Source organism: Sinohyriopsis cumingii, chromosome 13, assembly GCF_028554795.1.
Source record: "Sinohyriopsis cumingii isolate HCF-2022 chromosome 13, ASM2855479v2, whole genome shotgun sequence".
NCBI classification, from domain to species: Eukaryota; Metazoa; Mollusca; class Bivalvia; order Unionida; family Unionidae; genus Sinohyriopsis; species Sinohyriopsis cumingii.
Window position 1 is genome coordinate 22,169,181 of NC_142973.1, and position 13,529 is coordinate 22,182,709.

The window sequence follows — 13,529 nt, forward strand, 5'->3', positions numbered from 1 at the left end:
GATTCCAAAAACAGTGTATATACTTATGGATACTTTACAAGAGAACATTTTGGGCTTGCCTGAGGAGTTGAGAGAAAGGATTTACCGAGAGCTGGTGAAAATACAAGTCAAACGTAAAGAACAATTGCATCCGTTACGTCACCAGATCTTTAACCACTGGTACCTGAATGGTATAAGAGGACTGATTCGTCAGAAATTTTTTCAGTGGTCAGACCTTGTTGAACACTTTCAGTTTATGAATGAGGATGGACCAGACGTTCGTAATTTTGGTTACTTCGAGATTCACTTACTGCAACGTATTGAGGAAGACGAGTTAAAGGATTACCAACATTTGTTACATGGAATCTGCTTAGAAAAAGACGAAACATCTAGACAAACTCTGACATTTCAGTTACAGTATGTAACATTTAAATTCCCTACTGGAGAACGAACGTGTTTGGTTAGAAATTACCTTTATTGCTTCCGAAACAAAGACACTATAAAATCAAGTTGCCATGTCACGGATTATGTCACATATCATTCAACAGATTCCGTGGAAGGAACTCAATGACCATATTCAAACCGTGGATCATTACCATCAATTATTACAAGAACTTTATCCATTCAATTTGGGACGACAAGTGGTGTGTCTTAGTGACTTGTTTTCTGGGATTTCGTTTACCAGCCGATTCTTTGTGGACTCTTTACGATCAGTACTTACCACCTCAATGGCCTTAAATGGTCACGAAAAACTCCTTTTGCTCAAAGCCTTGCGTTTTCATCTGGATACTTCTCGACCTCAACAGGAAAAAAAGATTCGTCAACTTTTAGCTACCCAAGACGTGTATGACGATGTGTGTGTAGCTTGTGACTTACATCCCCATTGGACAGATGTCCGTGCCTGGAAAGAATGGGGTTTTGAGGCTTGGACCCAAGAAGTGGCCCAGTATGCACGAGAGTTGTTCAAGGAAAAAAGTTACTTTTCAACCCGTGTTAGTGACGGTGCCAGAAGAACCCGTCACCCAGGACAGGACTGTCGTGGACAGGCCTGAAAGACCCTTTCGGGAGGACACTTGTGTGACCTTACCCCCTGTTGAACTGGTTAGAACATTACCCAAAACATGTTGTACAGACACTTGTGTTTATTCCACGTTCATAGTTATCATGTGCCTTTTATCCTTGTACTTAAGCCTTTGGCTTTTATGTATTTTTGTCTTTAGTATTCATGTTTGAAAAAAAAACATTCAATAAACGTGTTCTGAAAAAAGTATATAAACTCTTGTCTTGTTTGTTTTCGTGTCACAAGTGACATTTCTCACACCATGGCTACCTCTGCTGTCTCTGCTCCCTCTTCCTCTACTGTCAAAGTCATCGACGAACACTTAGATCGTGCCAGTTGGGAGGCTTTGTATCTTCGCCATCCCTTTAACATGCTCATTGCTGGACCTAGCGGTTCAGGCAAAACCGAATTCGTCAAACGTTTGATCGAACATAAACATCATTTGATCGATCGACCCCCTCAACGGATCGTGTGGTGTTACAAAGAGTGGCAATCGGCGTACAGCCTCTTGCGAGAAAGTCAAGGCGATTCCATCGTGTTTGTGGAAGGCATTCCTAAAGAAGACGACGGCATCGTCTCTGACTCCCGTCAAACCCATTTGGTCATTTTCGACGACATGTTAGGAGAAGACGAAGAAGAAATTAAATTGTGGTTCACGCGCAAAGGGCATCACCGTAATGCCAGTGTCGTTTACATCACTCAAAATTTGTTTCAACAAAGTAAAGCCCATCGCACCATCAGTCTCAATGCGCATTACGTGGTCTTGTTTAAAAGCCCTCGAGATAAATCGCAAGTGCAAGTCTTAGCCAAACAGTTAGGAACGCCTTGGCTGACTCAGGCGTACGACGATGCCACTTAAACGCCACACGCCTATTTACTCGTCGATTTGAAACCTACGACCCCCGATGATTTGCGATTTCGTACCCACTTGTTTCACCACTGGTGCCAAGACGGAGGGCCTGTCCTGTACACGTCTCCGTCCTCGACTTCATTTCACTCCCCATCAAAAAATCAATAGAAACCTCAGACCCTTTTTCGTCTGTCTCACACAGTGTGAACATGACGTCCCTTCAGTCGCATCTTCCCGTCAAATTGATTCGTGCCTTGTATTGCATCAGTCGAGAAAAAAATCCACAAACACGAGCTCGTGTCTTAGAAGCTAGTCTCAAAGAAGTCTTACGATGGTTCACGGTGACGGCACGTCAAATACTGCAAGGAATCATTCAGATTCCTCATCAAACCAAACGCTTTTTCGATCGAAACAAAGTCGCTTTGGTCCAACTGGCCGATCCCCGCATCGACACTCAAACCAAAAAACAAATCATTTTGAAACCTGGAGGGAGCGGTACTCTAGGAGGGGTCATCATTCGCTCACTCTTAAGATGGGATCCTAATGCCCCCAAAGTTATACCCAAGACAAAAGTCCAACGAAGCCCCAAGAAGAAAAAGAAAAAGACCAGGTCCCCAAAGAGAAGAACTTCTCCAGTGGCGGGACCCTCCTCTGACCAGACACCACCCCGGAAAAAGAAAAGAAGCCCCAAGAAAAAGAAAAGTCCACAGAAGAAAACTAGTCGCAAGAGAGGCACTTCGGCCAGGACGCAACCTTACACTCGCAAACCACGACCTGCCACGGCGGTGACTACGTCTCCGGCATCCTCACGTTTGTCCACTTCTCCGTTGATGACCCCAGGAACTGAAGAATACTTGGAGACGTTGATCACACCAAGAACATCTCCGTTGATGACCCCCAAAAGAACTTCCCCAGTGGCAGGACCTTCCAATTTAGTGGCAGTGGCTGCTGCTCACAAAGTACCTTCTCCCAAAATCAAAGTCCATGAAAGATCGGGCATGTTACAAAGTTTACTGGATTTGTCCAAGCAAGAACTGGCTCGATTTAGTCCGTTACGTACCCCTGCACGACGTGTCATGCCTGTCCTCAAACTGATACGCCGTCAAGACAATCAGTGGCGACGCGTTCCAGTATAAAAAAGGCCTGTGACCAAGTAGGGTATCAGTGTTTTTTGGTGCTCCTAAAGACTCAAAGATGTCACCCTCCAGAAAACCCCAAGGAAAGAAAAGGAAAGGACTACCACCACGTTTAGCCAAACATGGGGACCTGTTATCTGTCCTGTCCAAAGCTTCTCCACTCCTACGAAAAAACTCATTCAAACGGCCTCCAAAGAGGTCATCGATACCGTGTGCGAATGTTGTTTGAACGTTTTGAAAGGCACGATTCCTTTGTCCAAACACCAGAAACAATGCTTAAGCAAGCATCGTCACGTTCTTCGCCAAATGGTTCGAAAGAAAATTCTCATTCGTCAAAAAAAGAAGATGTTAGTGCAACGTGGAGGCATTTTACCTCTCTTGTTAGGCCCCATACTGAAAGGAGTCTTGGGAACCATGATGGGAGGACTGGTGGGAGCAAGATAAAAAGGCCCTCGGAAGTCCCAAGATCTCAGAATCGGCCGCTGACAACCCCATGGAAGGACGAAAACTAGCTTTAGTGCCTTACAAACGATGGATGGAATACCATCGGTGGCAAGAACAACGCACCCCGCATTTACCTCCCAATCCCAATTTGAGCGAGATGTCCCAGTTACAACACGAATTGCAGCCTTTGATGGATCGCCAAGATTTGTCCGAAACAGAAAAATCGCAAAAGTACGGTCAACTCTTACAACGACTGCAACTCTTTCACCAGAAAGCTTTAGACGAAACAGCTCTACCCACTCTGAAAGATTTTAAGACCTTGATGAAAAGTCCAGCACCATCATCATTACCACCACCACCACTACTACCATCCCCAGGGGTCACCAGAGATGCTACCCCACGAAGACCTGAGGAAGAAGAGATGCGAGAAGTGTTTCAAACACCGTCAGCAGCTCCCATTTCGAGTAAGATTGCAGCATCCTTGTTGACCCCGTCCCCCACACCCCAACGAGAAGAAATGAAAGCTTGGGTTAAAAAGATGATGTCCACTCCTCCTTCGACAGAAGTGAAAAAGAAAGAAGGGAAACCAGAAGTGAAAAAAGAAAAGAAAACCAAAGCCATTCCATTGCCACCTCCACCACCACTACCTTCGACTTCTACTCCCGTAGCCCATCGGACACGTAAATCCGTTTCTAAACCACCCTTCCGTCCCACCCAAAGTAGCATCACCGAAGAGTGGATGACTTATTAACACACAAAAAAATGGAAAAAGTCTTAGCCAGCATTTACTACGATCCCTCGCATCCTGCAGGTTACGCAGGAGTTCAAAAATTGTATCGTGCTGCCAAAACGCGACTGAAAAGTCTCCGTTTACCTCAAGTGCAACGATGGTTACAAGAACAAGCTACCTACACTTTGCACAAACCCATTCGACGCCAGAAGTCGCACCCGAGTGGAAGGCATCGATTATCAATGGCAAGCCGATTTAGCCGATGTCTCTCATTTGGCCAGCTACAATCGTGGCTACAAATATTTGTTTTGTGTCATCGACGTCTTTTCCAAATTTGCCTGGGTCGTGCCCTTGACTTCCAAATCGAGCAGCGAGTTAGTGCGAGCCCTGCAACGGGTGTTGAAACAAAGCGGTCGTCACCCTCTTCGATGGCAAACGGACAAAGGCACCGAATTTCTGAACCAAGCTTTTCAAAAAGAATTAAAGAAACGTGACATTCATTTTTTTACCACCGAGAATCCCGAAACCAAAGCCAGCATCGTGGAACGTTTTCAACGCACTTTGAAAGAACGCATGTGGAAATATTTTACGCATCACCACACTCTGAAGTACATCGACATCTTACCGCACCTGGTGCAAGCGTACAACCAATCTTACCATCGAAGCATCGGACGTGCCCCGCAAGACGTGACTCCCGACAACGAAGTGCTGGTGTTTGAGCGCCTGTTTGGTACGTCCCCGACGAGGGCTGTCCCCAAGAAAAGTGGAGAGTTGGCCGTAGGAGATTGGGTGCGCATTGGCAAAACCAAACGCACTTTCGACAAAGGTTACTTACCTAACTGGACGACCGAATTGTTTCGCGTCACTGGACGAGTGCATGGCCGTCATCCTGCCGTCTATAAATTGGAAGACATGAACGGAGAAGTGCTCAAAGGAACGTTTTATTTACCCGAGTTACAACGTGTCACCAAAAAAGAAGACGACGTGTACGACATCGAAAGCATCCTCGAACGCAGAACCCGTAAAGTGGGCAAACGACGTGTCAAAGAAGTCAAAGTACGTTGGAAAGGATATCCACCCAGTTTCGATTCTTGGATCGACGCTTCGCAAGTCATCGACTATAAAAAGAAGTGACCATCATGCCCTTTCACACAGCAGACGCAGCTACGTCGACCACTCCTCCTTCACCCAGTTCTTCTGTGCAAGAGTTACAAAAACAACCCTTGTGGGTGTGGTGTGGAGAACGTGTGCCTAAAACGCAAATCGTCTTTTTCTGCCAAATCTTCGTGGTGTATTGTGTCATCGGGGCAGCCATCGCCAATTTGAGTTTGCAACAAGGAGACAAACAATTGTGGACCATTTTATTGAGCAGTTGCATCGGTTACCTGCTTCCTAATCCCTCCCTGAAATTCTCCTCGAACGGGAACCTTGTGTCCAGTGCCAGTGTCAGTCACCACTCAAACAACCACAACCAGAACCCCATTTTGGGCGGAGACACGCCTCTGACATCTACTAACCCCTCGGACAGCCATAGAACTCTGGAATTATGAGTCACCAAAACCAATTTTACTTAACCTTACCCAGTGACAGTTCCATGGAGGTGTTTCCCAAGAACACGTTGTGCTGTTACACAGCTAAATTACCTCAAGCCATCCCCTTAGATCACGAAGCCCATTGGGAAGTGGCTTTAGTAGAAATGATTCACCCTACACAAATCCAAAACATCACCGAAAAGCAAAACACTTTTGAGGTCGAAATCCTGAACCAACAATTACAAGAAGCCATGAATGACATCGGGTTTTCAGGGGACACAAGAGCATCCAACAATTCACCCTTCAATATCTACACCTTGAAAATTCCGGCAGGGTTTTATTTTAGTGACCAACATTTGGTGGGCACTTTTGCGGACAGGTTCGAGTTCACCTTTGGCAAAGCCCTGAACAGAGTCAAAAAAAGTGTCACCCTGGAGTACCATAAAGTGGCTCGTCGCTTACTGATGAAATTTCAGGATACCCAAACGTCGTCCATCAGTTTCAATCGTGACTTGTTTGATATTTTAGGTGGAGACACAAAAATGGCTCCAAATTTTAATCCGAAGATCAACAGCAATATGGAATTTTACAAGTTTTTTCGATTCCCTGTAGAACTGAACCAAGGACTGAATTTGATGTTCGTGTACTCCGATGTGGTGGAGTATAACGTAGTGGGACACACCTCTGTGCCATTACTACGTGTCATTCCTTTCAAAGTGGATAGTACCACGACCAATGACCAGGAAGGTAGAAACACTTACCACGTTCACCGGGAATTTGTACATCCTCACTATTTACCCGTCAGCAAGTCGTATTTGGACACGGTCAACATTGCTATAAAAGGAGATTTGGGACAAAATATTCCATTCACCAAAGGAAAAGTCACGGTGAAACTCCATTTTCGAAAACGGTTTTCTCACGACTCGTAAGTCATGTATCCAGTGTACCGAGGGGTTGCTCGACAGCGAGGACACGGTTTAGGAGATATGTTAAAATCGGCCTTTCGTTCGGTGGCCCCGGTGTTGAAACCGATGGTGACACGCGGATTGCACGCCTTGAAAGATGCGGCACTGACGCAAGGCAAAGAATTTCTCCAAAATGTCATCATCGACAAACAAAACCCTAAAGAAGCCTTCATGAGGGCAGGCAAAAATGTCTTGCTGCAAACGGGCAAAGACATTTTGGGCCGACGAGACACACCTATAAATGCCCTGCACGCTACCGAATCAGGCATTCAGCAAGGACAAGGCAGAAAGAGACGACGAAGAAAACACCCTTTCACCAGACTTCAAGCGAGAAAGGCCAAGAAAAGAAGAACCGTTCGAGACTTAGACGTTTTCGATTATTGAGAAAGAGAAAAAATGATGCACCGAGAGTCTTGCGCCTGTTCCAAGTCGGAACTGGATCTGTTTGCCATGCCACCTACCATGATGACGATGCAAGAATCCCAATGGGTGGAATTTCATCCCGTCTCCTCTTTGACGGATTACGCTCCCATCGAGTTTGAAATCAAAGGACAGCCCGAAGATTACATCGATCTGAATAGCAGTTACTTGTACTTGAAAGTCAAAGTTATCGAAGATGACAACACAAACATAGAAAGTGATGAGATAATAGCTCCAGTCAACAATTTCATGCATTCCTTGTTCAGTGGAGTGGACTTGTACTTGAATAACAAACTGGTCAGTAGCAGCATGGATACTTACCCTTATCGTGCCTACCTGGAAAATCTCTTGACGTACGGAATAGACGCCAAGAACACTCATCTCGATGTCTGTGTGGTATGGGAAGCTGACGAAGCTTACGAGTTTGAAACATTCGAAATTATTACAACTGATAAAAATAAATCATACAATGAGGGATTTACAGAACGAAGAAAAAAAAGTGCTGAAAGTCGTAGTTTAGAACTGATGGATCGTTTGCATTTGGACATGTGGTTGCAAGAGAAATATTTGCTGAACGGGGTGGATGTCCGCCTGAGGCTGAATCGTAGCAGTGTCGCTTTCCATTTGATAGGTAGTGCCGCTTGCAAAACTGTCATCGAGGAAGCCAGGCTCTACGTACGACGCGTGGAAGCGTTACCTAAAGTGGGAAACGACATCAGTCAGACGTTGAGCAGAACGACCGCCAAGTATCCGATCCGACGAGTGGAAGTGAAAACTTTCACCATTCCTAGGGGACAGCGATCCATGATCGAAGATCATCTGTTGCAAGGACAACTACCCAAACGTTTGATCCTTGGTATGGTCTCGAATGAAGCCTTCAACGGAGTCTTAAAAAAAAAATCCTTTCCACTTTCATCACTTTGGCGTGTCCAAGATCGAAGTCAGTCGCGATGGCAAGACCTTGTGAACCCGACCTTTCTAACCTGACTTTACCAAGAAGAATTACTTGAGATCGTACTTGTCCCTGTACGAAGCCACCGGACAGTTAGGAACCAACACCAGTCACGGTATTACGTACGACGATTACGCAGGAGGCTATGCTTTGTGGGCTTTCGATTTCACTCCAGACCAAGGCAGCGACGAGGGACATTTCCACCCTATAAAATCCGGCCAGATTCGTGTGGAAATTCAGTTTAAAGACCGAGTCCCTGATGAACCGGTGAACGTCATCCTGTATGCAGAATTCGATAATACGATAGAAATCAACAGTTTGAGAGAAGTTATCCTAGATTACTAGAAACCATGGAAGACTGTTGTCCCTCTTTACCTAGTGGAGAAACTTTGGACATGAAATGTGAGGAGACCGTGGAAAAAGAAGAAGTGATCATGATGAAGTCGAGATGGCCAGAACAAGAAGCCCATTTAGTCTCCTGTTTTGCCAAACACTTGGTCGAAAAAATGACGAAATTGATCAAGAAAAATTGCTATGGATGTCAAAACGATCATCCCAGTCAAATTCAACATGATAAATGCCTGATGTTGAGTCAAGAAGAAAAATTGGACGAGTATCTGGACGAATTTGGAGTCTCATCTCGGACGAAGACGTGTTGCACCAGTGGTATAAAGACTTGCGTGAACATTCTTGTCCACCATTAACCACTCAAGAGATCCATCGTATCGAAGCTCTCCTGAATTAGAGTGAGGAAACAGAACGAATAACCGTTTATTCGTCAGACATTTTCAAGCAAAAAGTCAGGATCGAATTGACGACTTATTATTACCTGTGAAGAAAAAAAAAACACACAAATCAATGGATACCTGGGAACTTTATTACCTTTTGAACCACAGTTCGTATACGGCTTCTTGGAATCCTGTCGTCTGTGCTAAAGATGAACTCCCTCATCGCAAACCTAAAGACCATCAAGCTTACGTGATCAACACGGACGACAGTCATCTCCCAGGAACCCACTGGGTAGCCGTCTACTTTCCTCAAGAAGGATGTGTGGAATATTTCGATTCGTACGGACTGCCACCTTTGGAAGACGATATCATCGACTTTATGAGAAGAAATGCTCAAACCACCCGATTCAATAATGTGAAATTACAAGGCACAGATTCCTTGGTTTGTGGACAGTACTGTGTGTATTTACTGCATCATCGCAGCCTGGGCTATTCCTTAGAACATTTAGTGACTCATTTTGATCCTCGTTCTTCTTCTAGAAATGATGTGAAAGTAGATCGATGGTTTTGTGACCATTATGCTTATCTTTTGTCTCAAGCTAGGAAACGTAGTGTCCATCAATGGCCTAATGATTTCCAACAGTGGAAATCACAATTTCATTCACAACGTTGTCAGCCCTGTTAAAAGTAGATTGTCAATTGAGAAAAAATGTTTGTGATTTGAAACAATTGTTTGATATTATATTGTTGGATTATTGTTAAAAATGTTAGAGTTGTTGTTGTTTAGTGTTAAGTGATTTTTGAATAAAAAATGTTGTGTTTTGAAAAAAAAATACCTTTGTCTTTTGTTTAGCTATAAGAATGTTGGATTGATGCTCTTTGATTTCTTACTATCCCTCTCATGACACTCACTGAACGTTGCGGCTCGAAAACCGTGTGGGGGATGTTTTCCTTCACGTCCGCGCTTTGACTTTAAGAACTGGGGTTGTTTCCAGTCTAACCATCCATTGTCGACTCATCCTCCTAAGAAGATGTGTTCCAAACTAGCTAAGCTCAACGAAGCCTACGTGAATTTGCATAGGGTCAGACACAGTCTGATACCGAAGCCAGAAGAAATAGAGAATGTGAGAATGTTAAAAGTCACTGAAGACCTGATAGAAGAGCTCTTCAGAGAAGAAATGAACAGAGAGAAAGAAGAATGGACAGAGAAGTACAGACTTCAGAGACAGCAGCAACAGCAGCAACAACAACAACAACAGCAGCAGCAACCTGAAGCTGACAGAGGCTTTGTCGATTGTCGTATCGACACCAAAGAGTTCTTCTTGTCCTTCCGAAGAAGCAGACCTATCGCCAGAAAGTCTATCCTCAGAGGACATCGCATTCTTAGAAACTAAAAAAAGAATGCCATAGCAAACAAAAAAAAACAGCCCTTTTCAGGGCTACCCCAATACTCTAGAAAAGAAATAACGATCGATTTGCCAGTGTGTGTAGGTAGAGTAGTGTGAATATAAACACTAACTCTTTCTTAAAAAATGTGAGGGTATGTGTTTGTGAGTTTGTGTTTGTAAGCGCTCAAGTAAGTTGGTGTGGATAGTAGATTAAAATCATGTTTTTTTGGTGCTTGAGGTGTAGATTTGGGGTTAGATTGGATTGCTTTGCGTATGTGGATAGTCTATTGAAGTGATTTATAAAAAAATTTTACCATAGTAATGGGTAGCATAAAAAAGTGAGTGTTTCTTTTAGGTCCGCGCGTTGTTGGGTCATGATCTAGGTAAGATCAATTTTATGTTTCTTAGGGGGATGTTTTCCATCACGTCCGCGCTTTCACTATAAATTGAAACTCGTTCGGCAGTCTAGCTACCCTTGTTGATTGATCAACACAAGAATGAATAGTAGCAGAATAAGCAAACTTCTTGAACTCCAGATACATCTGGAATATGTCAGGCGCCTGGTAAATGAACTGGCTGCGGAGGCTATAATAGAAGAAGAAAGAATAAAGAAGGAAGAGGAGGAGAGAAGACAGAGGGAAGAGGAGGAAAAGAAAAGAGAAGAGAGGATGTCGTTCAATATTCCCGAGACTGAGGATTGGGGTGCTGAAGCGAATCATCCTCCCTCTTCGCTCCCAAGAAGAAAGGTGAAAGGAGACTGGGGAAGAAGATGCGTGTGCGGCGCCAGACCAGGAAGGTGCAATCATTAGATAGTTGCATCTGGAGTTCAAAAAACAAAACAGCCCTTTTCAGGGCTACCCAATACTCTAGAAAAGAAATAACGATTAATTTGTGAATAGTAGATTATAGGTTTCTTAGCGTATGTGAAGAGTATAGTTTGGGTTTCATTATATGAAATGAGAAAGTAAGGGGATGTTTTCCTTCACGTCAGCGCGTTGTTAGGTCATGATCTAGGTAAGATCAATTTTATGTTTTTAGGGGGATGTTTTCCATCACGTCCGCGCTTTCAGTATAAAACTAACAGTGTTGGTCATTGGAGCCCATTCTACGGAATAAGCAAACAAGAAGATGCCAGCAGCTTCAGCTTTATACAACGATCTTATGGGAAGTTGATATTGGATGGTAGATGGATTGAGTGTAGCAGAAAGGGTTGAACAGGAATGGAGGTATGCAGTGACAAAAGACTTCGTCTCAAGACAAGTAACCAGCCTCCACTTATCCGTAAATGTTGTAAAAGAAATGATAGAGGATGAGGAGAAGAGAATCAGAGGTTTAATTAACCCACCGTATGTCAAAGTGGGCAAGTTAAAAGAAGCAATAGATCATGTGACGAGTGCAAGGTGCTTTCTAGAAGACATTGTAGAATGGACAGATTGGTGTTTCGCGAAGTGGGGGTTAGAAAAACTTAAGAAAGCTGAAGAAGTAATGAGGAATGTGCTGACCGAAGAGGTCAAGAAGATCAAAGAAAAGTGGTCTAAGGAAAGACAAGAAGAAGAAAATAGAAGAAAAAAGGAAGAACTAGAAAAACTGAACACAAACTGGATGAAAATCCAAGAGAAGTTCCGGGCCATGGGCCACCCGGACTGGATGCCGGAAACAGAAAAGAAGAAGAAGAAGAAGAAGAAAGGAATGATGGACAAAATAAGAGGATGGTGGAAGAAGTTAAGAAGATAAAAGAAGAAGAAGAAAAAACCCAAAGGCCCTTTTCAGGGCCAGCCATATTTCTCGAAAAGAGATAGCCTTTCAATTGCCTACCCCTTTTTTTAAATTTAAAAAAAAAAAAAATTCCATGTTCAATTCCCCTTGTCCCTAAACAAGCCCAAACTCTATTCCCCATGTTAAATTCCCCTTGTACGTAGAGTGACCCACGATTTATTCCCATGTTAAATTCCCCTTGTACGTAGAGTGACCCACGATTTATTCCCATGTTAAATTCCCCTTGTACGTAGAGTGACCCACGATTTTTCGCCATGTTAAATTTCCCTTGTACGTAGAGTGACCCAGGGGTCTCTGTAATGCTAATTCCCATTGTACGTAGGGTGCCCCCCCCCCTTACTACTAGAGCACATATGAACTTAAGCATAGTATGATTGATAACTATAGCATATTTCACCTGCAGCTGTTTAACACCATACAACCCAATGAAGCTGTTTAACACCATAAAACCCAATGAAGCTGTTTAACACCATACAACCCAATGAAGCTGTTTAACACCATAAAACCCAATGAAGCTGTTTAACACCATACAACCCAATGAAGCTGTTTAAAACCATACAACCCAATGAAGCTGTTTAACACCATACAACCCAATGAAGCTGTTTAACACCATACAACCCAATGAAGCTGTTTAAAACCATACAACCCAATGAAGCTGTTTAACACCATACAACCCAATGAAACTGTTTAACACCATAAAACCCAATGAAGCTGTTTAACACCATACAACCCAATGAAGCTGTTTAAAACCATACAACCCAATGAAGCTGTTTAACACCATACAACCCAATGAAGCTGTTTAACACCATACAACCCAATGAAGCTGTTTAAAACAATACAACCCAATGAAGCTGTTTAACACCATACAACCCAATGAAGCTGTTTAACACCATACAACCCAATGAAGCTGTTTAACACCATAAAACCCAATGAGGCTGTTTAAAACCATACAACCCAATGAAGCTGTTTAAAACCATACAACCCAATGAAGCTGTTTAACACCATACAACCCAATGAAGCTGTTTAAAACCATACAACCCAATGAAGCTATTTAACACCATACAACCCAATGAAGCTGTTTAACACCATACAACCCAATGAAGCTGTTTAACACCATAAAACCCAATGAAGCTGTTTAAAACCATACAACCCAATGAAGCTGTTTAACACCATACAACCCAATGAAGCTGTTTAACACCATACAACCCAATGAAGCTGTTTAAAACCATACAACCCAATGAAGCTGTTTAACACCATACAACCCAATGAAGCTGTTTAACACCATACAACCCAATGAAGCTGATTCTGACAGAAGGACATATCGCTTTGAGCTCTATATCTACTCACACATTCATCACTATTAAATATTTAAAGAAGCTGGCCGTTAAAATATCCATTGTTCAATATATATATATATATATATATATATATATATATATATATATATATATATATATATATATATATATATATATATCATAAAGTTTGTAATACGTTGGAGACAAGAACATTCAACCGTGTTGCAGGACAATGATAAGAAGCAGTAGTTGATAAGTATTTTAATTTACT